This window comes from Aedes albopictus, chromosome 3 (assembly GCF_035046485.1).
Source record: "Aedes albopictus strain Foshan chromosome 3, AalbF5, whole genome shotgun sequence".
NCBI classification, from domain to species: Eukaryota; Metazoa; Arthropoda; class Insecta; order Diptera; family Culicidae; genus Aedes; species Aedes albopictus.
The window spans coordinates 137,544,078-137,555,757 of NC_085138.1; the positions used below are offsets into that span (position 1 = coordinate 137,544,078).

Sequence of the window (11,680 nt, forward strand, 5' to 3'; positions counted from 1 at the left end):
GGAATATAAGAACTACCACACAGTTTCTTAGCTTTCCTGAACGCATTTAATCTAAACAAACTTATTGTTTCAGCTCATTCGATCCTTCAGATGACAAAGCTTTTCATACCACAAAAACGAATGCAGTAAGCAGTAATTAAGACATTCGTTTGCTTAACGTTCGTTGCTACTGGTGTTGTTGAGAAATTTGAAACAAAATATTTTGTATTGAGAAGGCCCGTAATGGTGGTTCTTGATCAAATATTCTAGTAAAAATTACTCTTACCAATCGAGAAATATTTTTTATTATCGATACAGACATTTTTATTGTGTTTGGGAATCAATATTTTATCTGAGATTTTTTTCTTTTCTACTACGCTACACTTTTTGTCCACTTTGTGCAACTTCAAATTTTAATCATCTAGTTTACAGAGCCCTATTTTTTTAACTTTTACAGTGACCCCACACCGATGAATCACCTTAATTTTTGTACACTATTTATGAATCACCATGTTGATCAAATGGAGTGATCCATAAACTGTGGTCATTTTTTCCGATTCATAAATTGTGGGGTCACTGTACCAGAAACATCAACAATTTGATATTATTTGCTTCGTTAGCATGTTTACAATAAGAGGTAAAAGAAACTTTTTTTGGTTTTTATGCTCAAATTGAAATAGCAGGTAATCGTTAGTGTATTTATAATTTCTGAAACAGTCTATAGAGGTCTATAGTACTGATGTAAACTTTTTCAATTGGAATTGTTTTCGATACTTGGCACTTATACATTTGAACGGGCTCTTCTTCTTCTTTATGACTCTACGTCACCACTGGGACTTGGCTTGCCTCTTTTCAACTTGGTGGTCTTAGAGCACTTCCACAGTTATTAATTGAAGGGCATTCTTTGCCTGCCATTGCATGAATTTGTACATTGTGTGGCAAGTACAATGATATACTATGCCCAGGGAGTCCAGAGAATTTTCCCGACTAAAACGGGAATCGAACCCGCCGTCTCCGGATTGGCGATCCATAGCCTTAACCACTAGGCTGACTGGAGAGTGTAAAGGGTGTACGGAATCAAATTGCGCCACGGAAAATAGTGTAAAACTTTTGATTGCATGCATAAAAAAGGCTGATTTTTCATCAGTAACAGTATATTGTGTGCAGATGATAGTATAAAATACCATAAAATTTTCAAAATATCCTCTTCCCAACATCTTTCCTCTAATCAGTGGCGTCTCGTAACCTCACTTTTTACCCGTTCAACGACCCTAAAACTTGCATTTGCGAAGAATTCAAGATCAGAAACGACTATTCTCGTGATTTTCTACAAATTGCAAGGTTATTTGATGGGAAAGGAAAATTCAAGAATTTACGTTGGCTGAACAGGTAGATTTGAGGTTAAGGCATCGCCACTGCCTCTAATTATACCGTAATGGTTGGTGTGCAGTATGCTAATACACAATAACTGCAACTTAGCTGGTATCACTAATCAGCATTATAAACGTACACAGTAGGGTGACCCACACCTATATAAAAATTAAAAAAATCCGAGTCTTATCTCCTGAATCAGTTTTTTTGGGTTTCCAGAACCTACGTTCAAAATTTGAGCAAAATCTATTGAGCCTAAGGGGGCAATGTATGCAGAAATCTTAAATTTTCGATGATTTTTGCTTCGGTATTAATGTAGGTGACTATATACCAAACAACTTTGTCAAAGACCGCAAAGTGATCCGACGTCTGTAAAAAAGTTATACCCTAGGCGTGTGAGGCGGAATATTGAGGTTTTATTGTTTATGTTATTCCTTTACATATACTGGAAAAATAGCCACAATGTTTTGCTTTTAGCCAGCTAGAGGCAAAAATCTAAACCTTAAGATTTCTGCATATATTTGGCCACGTTTTCCCATACAAACTTCAAGCCTGTTGAGCGCCCCCCTTAGGCTAAATCGAAAATTGCATCGAAACATAGCGATTTATGACCAAAAAGTGCAACCATATTTGCATCTTGTCACATTAATTTGCAGAAGAGAGAGTTGATGAAAAGAACTCTCTCATGTTACTTTCGCCTTCATTTAAACTCAATCTAGAATTGTCAAAAAGCCACTATCACAGCATCGTTAATGTGCTGAGAACTATCGACTGGGAAACTGTTCTCGACCCTTGCGATGTGAATGAAACCGCTCAAACTTTCCTAATTGTCCTGGCATACGTCATTGACATTGACCTGAGCATATCCATGGTCAACACCCTCGGCCTCCCCGGCAAACCAGTGGAATACGCAAAATGAAATCAATAAGGAGAGCGGATCTGAGGAAATTTTCTAAGCACCGCTCGCTTTGTCTTAAAGATCACTATGTGTAGTCTAGTCTAGTCTACACATACACAGCCATTCATTGAAAGCATCCTGGAAAATGATAGAATCGACAACTTCTATCATTTTTCTTGTCATTATCAATACTTGCAAGGCATCGGAGATGTATTACAAGTATTGAAGCGGCCAAATGAACATTATACAACTATTTTTTATTTTGCAACTCATTTCAGTTGCATAATGAGCCAGTTCGGAAAAAATGGCCATTATGATACCAAAATAAGTTATATAAAATGTAAATTATTATACTGAATTGCATAAAAACATTTTCCTATCAAAATAGAAAAAGTCGGCATGTACTCGACTAAATGGCCTAGTTGTAGGGATCCATTTATTTTCTGTCAATTTTGTTGGCGCTGGAGATGACTTTATACAGACTTCACAACGATTGAGAAAATCCTCTATGTCCAGCTTTATTCTTGGCCAAAAAACAGTTTCACGGGCTAGTTGTTTCATTTTTATAATGCCTATGTGATTAGCATGCAGCATTCGAAGCACTTTAGGTCTTAAACCCACAGGAACAACAACTCTTCCTTGGTACAGAACACAGTTATCAATAACCTCTAGATCGATTCTCAATGAATACATAGCTTTGAACCGTTCATTCAGCGATGTTGGCCAACCTTCTTCCACGAAACGTCGGATTTCCACTAAATGAGAATCTACAGAAGTAGCTTCTGCAATTTTCTTGTAGTCTAGTGGTAACGAATGGGAGAAATTGAGGCTCATGATATGCTCACCGTCCAAGCTTCTAGGAACCACTTGGTCCAACGGAAACCGCGAGCAAAAATCGGCATTTCCCATCAGTGCTGAGAGTCGGTAAGCGATCTCGAAGTCATAAATAGATAACTCCATAATGTATCTCTGAAGCCTTGTCACAAACACTGAGTTGGCACCACACTTGCCAAAAATCCCCAGTAACGGCTTGTGGTCGGTAAAAACCTTAAATTTTCTCTCGAAAAGAAATTTATGAAATTTCTTTATGGTACAGACAAGCGCCAAGGCTTCAAGGTGTAGTATGGTGTATTTCTTCTGCGCCGAGTTAAGAGAAAAAGAAGTAAAACAAATGGATTTTTTCTTACTTTCCACTTTATGAGCCAAGACACCCCCCAAGCCATATGAACTAGCGTCAGATACGACAACAAGTGGCTTATTAGGGTCATAGTATTACAGAATATTTGCCTCCAACAAAGATCTTTTACTAGCCTTGAATGCCTCATCACTTGTATCAGTCCATTCAAACTGTTTGTCATTACTCAACAAGGCATGCAAACTGCTCAGCTTTGCGGACAGGCGAGGAACAAATTTATGGTAATCATTAATCAGGCCAAGGTAAGCCCTTAACTCGCTAACGTTCTTGGGTGGTTTAGCCTGTTCGATTGTGACCTAAATATGGTAACTTGTTTGCAAAAAACTTACATTTTGAAAAGTTTATTTTAACATTAGCTTTAGACAAACGTTCTAAGACTGCTTCCAAATTTTTCAAACAGTCAGCTAAATCTTTTCCTGCAATAAGGACGTCGTCTAAATAAACACTGATGTTTTCCAGCCCATGTAGGATTTGTTCCATAATTTGTTGGAATATTGCTGCACTGATGGATGCACCTTGTGGAAGTCGATTATAAGTATATAAACCTTTGGGTGTATTTATAACCATAAACCTTCTAAGTAGAACGCTCAGAGAGTTGCACCTGTGTATATGCACCTGCCAAATCCAAACAACAAAAAACCGTACACCCAGCCAGAGAAGCAAAAATATCTTGAGCTAGCGGTAGCGGATAAGTATTCGGTACTATAACGCGATTAATAGATACCTTGCAGTCAATCACCATACGGATATCCTGATCCTTTTTCACGACCACGACAACCGGTGAAGCCCACTCGCTAGCTTTGATGGCTGTTATTATGTTTTGCTGTTCAAGCATATCGAGGTGATTATCCAATTTGTCTTTCAGTTTGTAGGGAACTGTGTACGCTTTTTTTAAAGATCGATTGGTCATGTTTCAACTGCAACTCTCCTTCGTAACCCTTAATCGGTTCTGAAAAATCTTTGTTGAAATTTTTTGAGTATTTTTGCTTTGAATCTTCAACAATTTGATCTGTACCTTTGCTTTGCACCAACTTGTTGACTGGAGCTTTCTGCACGAACCCTGTTCTCCACTCCGGATAATAGAAATCAAGCCATGTCCTACCGATGAGCGGTGTGAAATGTTTTTAACATTCCAAAATGATGATTTTCTGATAACTCGCTGTTCCATTCAAAACAACCCTAACTTTGATTTATCCTACAATATGTAAGCGATCGCCATTCACGACCACTGATTGTCTTTCACAGGTGTTAATAGGAACCATTCCAAAAAATTCTAAATAATCTATATAGCTAATTACCAACACCGCCGCTCCTGAATCTATTTCCATTTGCATTCGTTTTCCTTCTATCGTAACATCAACCATGCATGGTTCATTGATTTTGTTTACAGCGGTTATCAACAAGCACTCCATACCGTCCGATTCTACCTCAGATGCACTGTTTTCTTTATTCCGCTTAAAGTTATACGATGTTTCAGTTTTTGAACCCGAACCTGAGTCCACAAACCTAACAGAGTTGTTGTTGCGATAGGAGTAACATTGTCGTCTCAAATGGCCTTTCTTTTTGCAAAAGTTGCAAATTGCATTTGCATACGGATACCATCTCTGTTATACGAAGTCGATCTCTCTCGAAAGCTCACATGTTTTTTCTCACTCACGTTCCGACTGCGATCTCTAGACCGTCCGTAATACTCTCTGGGTGATCTCTCATAACCTCTGGATTCCCTCTCATAATCTCTGAGGTTCCTATTCCACTCCTTTTTCCCTAATCGATTTTTTACTGAGCTGATTTCAGATGACTCTCGTCTCTTCGGCCCGAAAATAGAATTGGCTTGGTTTCCCGCTACCTCACTGCTGATAATCTTTTTCTCCACTGCTGCTAAACTCAAATCCTCATCCATCAACAACTTTTTCTGCAACTCTCTGTCATAAAGTCCCATAACAAGCCTATCTCGAATTGCGGTTTCTTTAAACTCTTTAAAATCACAATTCTCAGCTTGCAACTTAACAGCCAGAATATAGCTTTCAGCTGTTTCATCGGGACGTTGATAACGGTTGTAGAACCGATATCGCTGCATCATGTCTGGTTCGACTTTGTCGAAACGTTCTTTCAACTTTTTGATCATGTCATCGTATCTCAAAGTCTGCAGTTCTACACCAGGAAACATTAATTTTAACTCATCGTATACGACCGAACCAGAAAGAGCTATTAAAACACATTTCTTATTCTCTTCATCCCATTTGTTAAATCGGCTAGGGCTCTCCAATCTCTCAACATAGTTGGTAAAAGGAGTTCCCGCCACATAGTTGTCCAACGTTCCCATGGCCGACATTCTCTGAGTGAAATAAGAAAGGGACAAAATATGAGGAAATTTAACTTACGCTTTTCTCCGACTATACCCACTCAATGGGTTCCTGAGTCCTTGCCGGTCCTGGTCCACTCGAATCAGTTGAGTACTCAGATTCTGCGCACTCCGCACTGCCCACTACTTAATTTTTATCGCCTAAGTATTTTTCGTACATGGTTTTGCAAAATTGCTAGTTCCACTACCGCTTCGAATAAGCCACAAATTATGGTGAAGTTTGCACTAGTCAATCAATTAGCCTCTACGTTTCAGCATACAGTTTGCCTACGTTTGATCTGGCTTTTACACATCACACTCGGCGTTGGAAACAAGTTTTTTTTTTCAATTGATGCACGCACTATGATACACTCAAAATAATCCACACGTCATTACTACGTGGAAAATCACGTAAATTCCTAGAAATGAACTTTTTCTTCAATTCACCTGACAAAGGTAACAGTTACCGGTCACTAAATAAGACTGAATTGTGGCTCCGGTCATTTTTACTGTCTTGACCTATCACACCTACGTGAAAATCACGTACATGCTTTAATTCATTCTGATTGGCTGAATGACCACGATTCATTCTGTGTTGTGATAAAATTTAAAGATGGCTGCCATTGAAAACAAACTTCAAGATTTAGTGGAGTGAAGTTTTATAAAACAAATTCAATAGTTTGGAAGGTAGGTTGGATTATTCTTCTGTTTTATCTGTGTTCCTAATAGTAATATTTTTGTTTTGCAGAGCGCAATTTTTCATAAATACTTTGCCGCAATGGTGGTAAAACGCGTAAAGATTTCTCACTCACGAAGACATTGCGGGCTGACGGAGCACAATGTATTCCGAAATGTTTGTTTAAAAAATAAGGTAGGTACGTAATACAATATATATTAGCGTGGTTCAAAAAATCGTTTTTGCTCCACACCGCTTATTCGATTCCTAACCAGATTATATGCCTTCTCACAAAATTTGAGCTCATTTGGTTGAAAATTGAGACTGCACAAGCCCGTCAAAGTTTGTATGGGAATTACTATGGGAAAACGATGTTTTTCATTCAATCAACCGTAGCATTTCCCCAAGTGCCCTAGTGGGTTAGTCGACCCTTGGTAATCCTTGGCTACTCTATCAGCTACAACTTTGCCGAAGACCGCATTCAAATCGGACGCCTCATTAATTAGTTATCGATTTGTATCCAAATGGGCAAACTTTAGCTATGATCCTCCAGCTTCCTAGCAGGCAACATTGCTGCATATGGCGCCAAAGATAGCACACTGAAATCATGGCTACTATGTTCCACTGCAGAATGCAGTGATGCCCACCGAATAGTTTAACCATCATGAGTAAAGATTTCGATTCTGGATTAAAATCGGTAACTAATTAATGAGGCGTCCGATTGGAATGCGGTCTTCGGCAAAGTTGTAGCTGATAGAGTAGCCAAGGATTACCAAGGGTCGACTAACCCACTAGGGCACTTGGGGAAATGCTACGGTTGATTGAATGAAAAACATCGTTTTCCCATAGTAATTCCCATACAAACTTTGACGGGCTTGTGCAGTCTCAATTTTCAACCAAATGAGCTCAAATTTTGTGAGAAGGCATATAATCTGGTTAGGAATCGAAAAAGCGGTGTGGAGCAAAAACGATTTTTTGAACCACGCTAATATAAATGTGCATCGAGGATGATTTAACTGTGTCCGTTAAAACAGATATTATTACGACTATTCGCTCAAGGCTTCGATGAAGGCTTCCGTCTGCAGCCATTTCGATGCGACTACACCGTAAATCAAGAGCGCCTATCAAAACGATCAAAACAGCGTGTCGACTATTTATTAGTTTTAGTTTAACAATAAAAGTGTACATCCATCTAACTAATTGTAGTTGTTCTTTTATTTTGATTAAAAACCGAAGCTCTAGCGAAGGGATCCGTATCAGGGCACTTCACTGGAACACCAGTTAAGTCTCATCAAATCACTTAGTGGATGTTATTAAAAAATCACGTAGCTCTGGCGTTGTTTTCCGGTGGGATGAGTGAATTGAAAGAGTTCATTGGTTCATCTTTGTCACCTACGGTTCACGTAGGTGTTACGTGAAAAGTACGATGGAAAAAAACCACGTATGTTTTCACGTAACAATGACGTTTGGATTGTTTTCAGTGTATGGAACAACGCAGCCGGTGACTTGATCACTGGTCGAACCTGATCACTTACACTGCATGGATTTAAAACGTTTTTCTCGCCGCCACTGTTCAATTCTATGAACTATAACTATTTAAGGTGTTTCTTAGTTACGAAATTAAAGACACTTTTAGGTTACTGTTAAGAAGTGAACATAGGATTTATTCAGGCAGTCTTTTATACCCATAGATGGCAAACACAATTATTACAGTTTGTTTGTGTTGGTTACATATGAATTCAAAGTGGACTCTGCCAATTTACCCAACCGGGAATATGTAACAGTTACGATACTTAACAACCTGTATAATATATTGTAAAAATCTTATTTACAATTCACGGTATGGTGTCTACATTACATCTTATTGTTTTTGTATGTTTATTTCTACAGGGGTGTCTATTGTAAAAATATGGTTCTAAATAGTACTGTTACAATACAACGTTCGGTTTTTCTACTGTATTTTTAATTCGGGGATTGCGCGCACAGTGATGGGAGAGGTTTCTACGTACCTCGGCGCGCCGCGGCGTGCCGCTAGAAACCTGAAATGAGTAGCGAAGAATTTTCCCGACATCCATTGCTTGGATTCTTTTTATTGCTCCTTAGTGCGCTCCATTCTTGAATACTGCTCTGCAGCAATCTGGAGCTCGGCATACTGCATCGGTACCGAGAGAATGGAATCTGTCCAACGTCGCTTTTCTCCATTTCGCGCTTCGAAGATTGCCTTGGAGAGATCCGATTCGTCTACCGAGTTACGAAAACCGCTGTCGTTTAATCCAATCTCGAGTTACGTATAGACTGTGGGACAATTCTGGAACAAATAAATTTGAAAGTTCAGCCACGTGCACTTCGCAACAGCAATCCGCTGAGATTTCCTGAGATTGCTGGGTTGCATCGGATTTTCAACAAAGTCGCATCAATCTTCCCCAGGTAACCAATAAGCAGTTAAAATGGCATTAATTCGGCACTATATGCGCCTTTACAGCAGGTCATTAAATGCTAATCTGCTGTATATGCGCCATAAGTGCTAATTAAATGCAGGTTTTTGCCCGATATACGGCTGATTAAATGCCTATCCCTCCTATCCCCCAGATTGTCAAAAATAAAAACAAATATTTTCCCCTGCCCATTTTACAGCTTCCCTTCTTTTCTATTTTTCCTTACTCTCCCGTGGAACTTTTGCGGCTCGGGACATGGCTGAAACTGCCGTTGTTGTTGATTTTTTTGCTGATTTCGGCCAAATTGGGATTCGATCCCTCGATCCTTGAGTTGACGATGCTGCTGAACCACGCTACAGGGTAAGCTATAGATGATTAGATAAAGTGCGTTGGAATTTTGATCTACTTAAGGCTAACACCCGCAGTTTCGTCGTTATATTATGGGCTCGGCAGGTGCTGATAATGAAGTCGCCCATAGCAAACCAACAATGGATTGCCATAGCATATTTTTCCCATTGATCTTCTTCGTTGTTACCTACAAATGACAGTACATGCGAATGATAGTGGCTTTTACAGCCTCCTCTCTCTCTCTTCTTGGCGTAACGTCCTCACTGGGACAAAGCCTGCTTCTCAGCTTAGTGTTCAATGAGCACTTCCACAGTTTTTAACTGAGAGCTTCCTCTGCCAATGACCATTTTGCATGTGTATATCGTGTGGCAGGCAGGAAGATACTCTATGCCCAAGGAAGTCAAGGAAATTTCCTTTCCGAAAAGATCCTGGACCGACCGGGAATCGAACCCGTCACCCTCAGCATGGTAATGCTGAATACCCGTGCGTTTACCGCCTCGGCTATATGGGCCTTTACAGCCATGATACGTAAATTAGAAGTGGAAATGTTTTGAGGTTTTAGAATCACTCATCTCTCTTAGCAGTTTTATAGCAATAAAGTAGCAGTCATGATGCCTGTTAACTAAAATTTACCGTGCATTTGAAATGCTACGCAACTGCTGTCAGATTTTAGGTAGGATTCAAATTGCTAATATAGGGCAGTTTAGCAGTCGAAATGCTATGACCCGGCAGTAAGCAGGTCGAATGCAGATATGAAACAGAAATACAGCTTAGGCGCCATCCACAAATTACGTAACGCTCCACATTGGAGTAAATCACATCAAAACCTGATCATAAGTGGAAAAACTCAAAATGAAGTAATTGGGTTTTCCGTTGTGTTTCTGCCAAGTGTAGTTATCGTGTAATCGTTTGACAGCTAAGCAGTGTACAAATGTTTTGTTTACGCTTATCAGAAGAGGTTAAGTGAAGCTGAAGTTTAGCCGTTTTCTTTGATATAACTCACAGCGCGTGCTAGTTTTGACCGTACAAAGTGAATGAAATTGATAGTCAATCAATTCAACAATGCAGTTTGTTAAAGAAGGTTAATGTTGTTATTCTGTTAATTTGAAACCCAAACAAATTGACTTTGAATTTACATACAATATATGAAAATATTGAAAAAAATATTTGATGGAATCCTTTACCGTACATTCAAAATGAAATAAGTTGATTTTCCGGCTGTTTCCGGAAAATCTGCGTTTAGTGTATGATAAAACTATTGTTCCTCTTTCAAATGCAGAAAGAAAACCTTCCGGATGTTTCCGATTTTAAAAGTTGCGACACTTTGAAAAAATCGTGTTAATTATATTATTATATGATATTTTTTGCCTTAAAACACTATTTGGCCCTCTGAACGTATTTTTGCTGAAAACTAGAACTCAACAGCTTTCAAGCAAAAAAAAGAAGTTTAAAATCGGTCAACTGGTTCAAAAGTTGTGATTTTTTGAAAAATTTAAGTTTCGAAAAATTTTGACTTTCACAATCATAAAATTGGTCACCCTAATGACGAAATAAAAAATACGAAAACTATGAAATACGTTTCATTACTAATTTGGGTTGCATTTGGGTTGTGAAAATGCGTCAAAATAATTTTGATCAGTTTTGATGTACTAGGCGCTCCACTGTGCGCTCTAGGGGGAGGGGGGAGTCCGGCCGAGCGTTACGGCTCATACAAAAAATTTCAGGTTTTCATACAAAAAAGCGTTACGGAGGGGGGAGGGGGGGGGGTCAAAAATTGTCGATTTTAGCGTTACGTAATAAATGGATGCTGCCTTATTCAAATTCTTATTGGTTACCTGGGTCGACTTCCATTTGGCACGGGAAACCCTTCGCCGGAGATTCTCTTCGTTTTTTGGCGGTAGAATCAACTGAGTACGTCTGTGTTTTATCTTTTGACACGTATTTTACCTTTTGACATGCGTTGTGTTTCGTTTAGGTATAATCATATTTTCGTCTATTATGTATATAATATTAACATCAAACATCATTGGGGCATGTTGCTGCCTGTTGATGTACACACTGCAAATAATACATTAGTTAGCTATGCTAAAAGCCAATACAAAGTTTATAAAATACTAAATATGATTGAAAAATGCTTCATTGCATTATCTAGTAGATTTTTGCTTCACAGCAAACAGGTAATACAAGCATTGCTTTATACACCGTTATTAAAGTTTGCGCCATTTCTGTTCCACTGTAAACAAAAAGAAACTTGTAGTAAAAAGAAAAGTGTAGGACCATTTTTGAAGAAGTAACATCAAAATAATATATTTTTGTGAAGAAAAACATGAATCTGCATTTTCAAGAATTGCGCAAGATTTTCTCACAGATGGTCTTGGTTTTAAGACTCTGAGAATTATTAGCTATACTGCCGTGAATCGCATATCAGTCCCATCTT

General features: G+C 38.7%; 1 long non-coding RNA gene across 2 annotated transcripts; it reads left to right on the forward strand.

Annotated features, from left to right (window-relative positions):
• The first annotated feature begins 6,152 nt into the window (after nucleotides 1-6,152).
• On the forward strand, nucleotides 6,153-7,660 carry LOC115270307 (uncharacterized). 2 transcript variants are annotated; one of them, XR_003899144.2, is made up of 3 exons: nucleotides 6,153-6,471; nucleotides 6,533-6,655; nucleotides 7,495-7,660. It is a non-coding gene; the product is annotated as an uncharacterized LOC115270307 (long non-coding RNA). The 2 variants fall into 2 exon arrangements; XR_009998537.1 differs by having other exon boundaries at nucleotides 6,153-6,655.
• The last annotated feature ends 4,020 nt before the right edge of the window (nucleotides 7,661-11,680 follow it).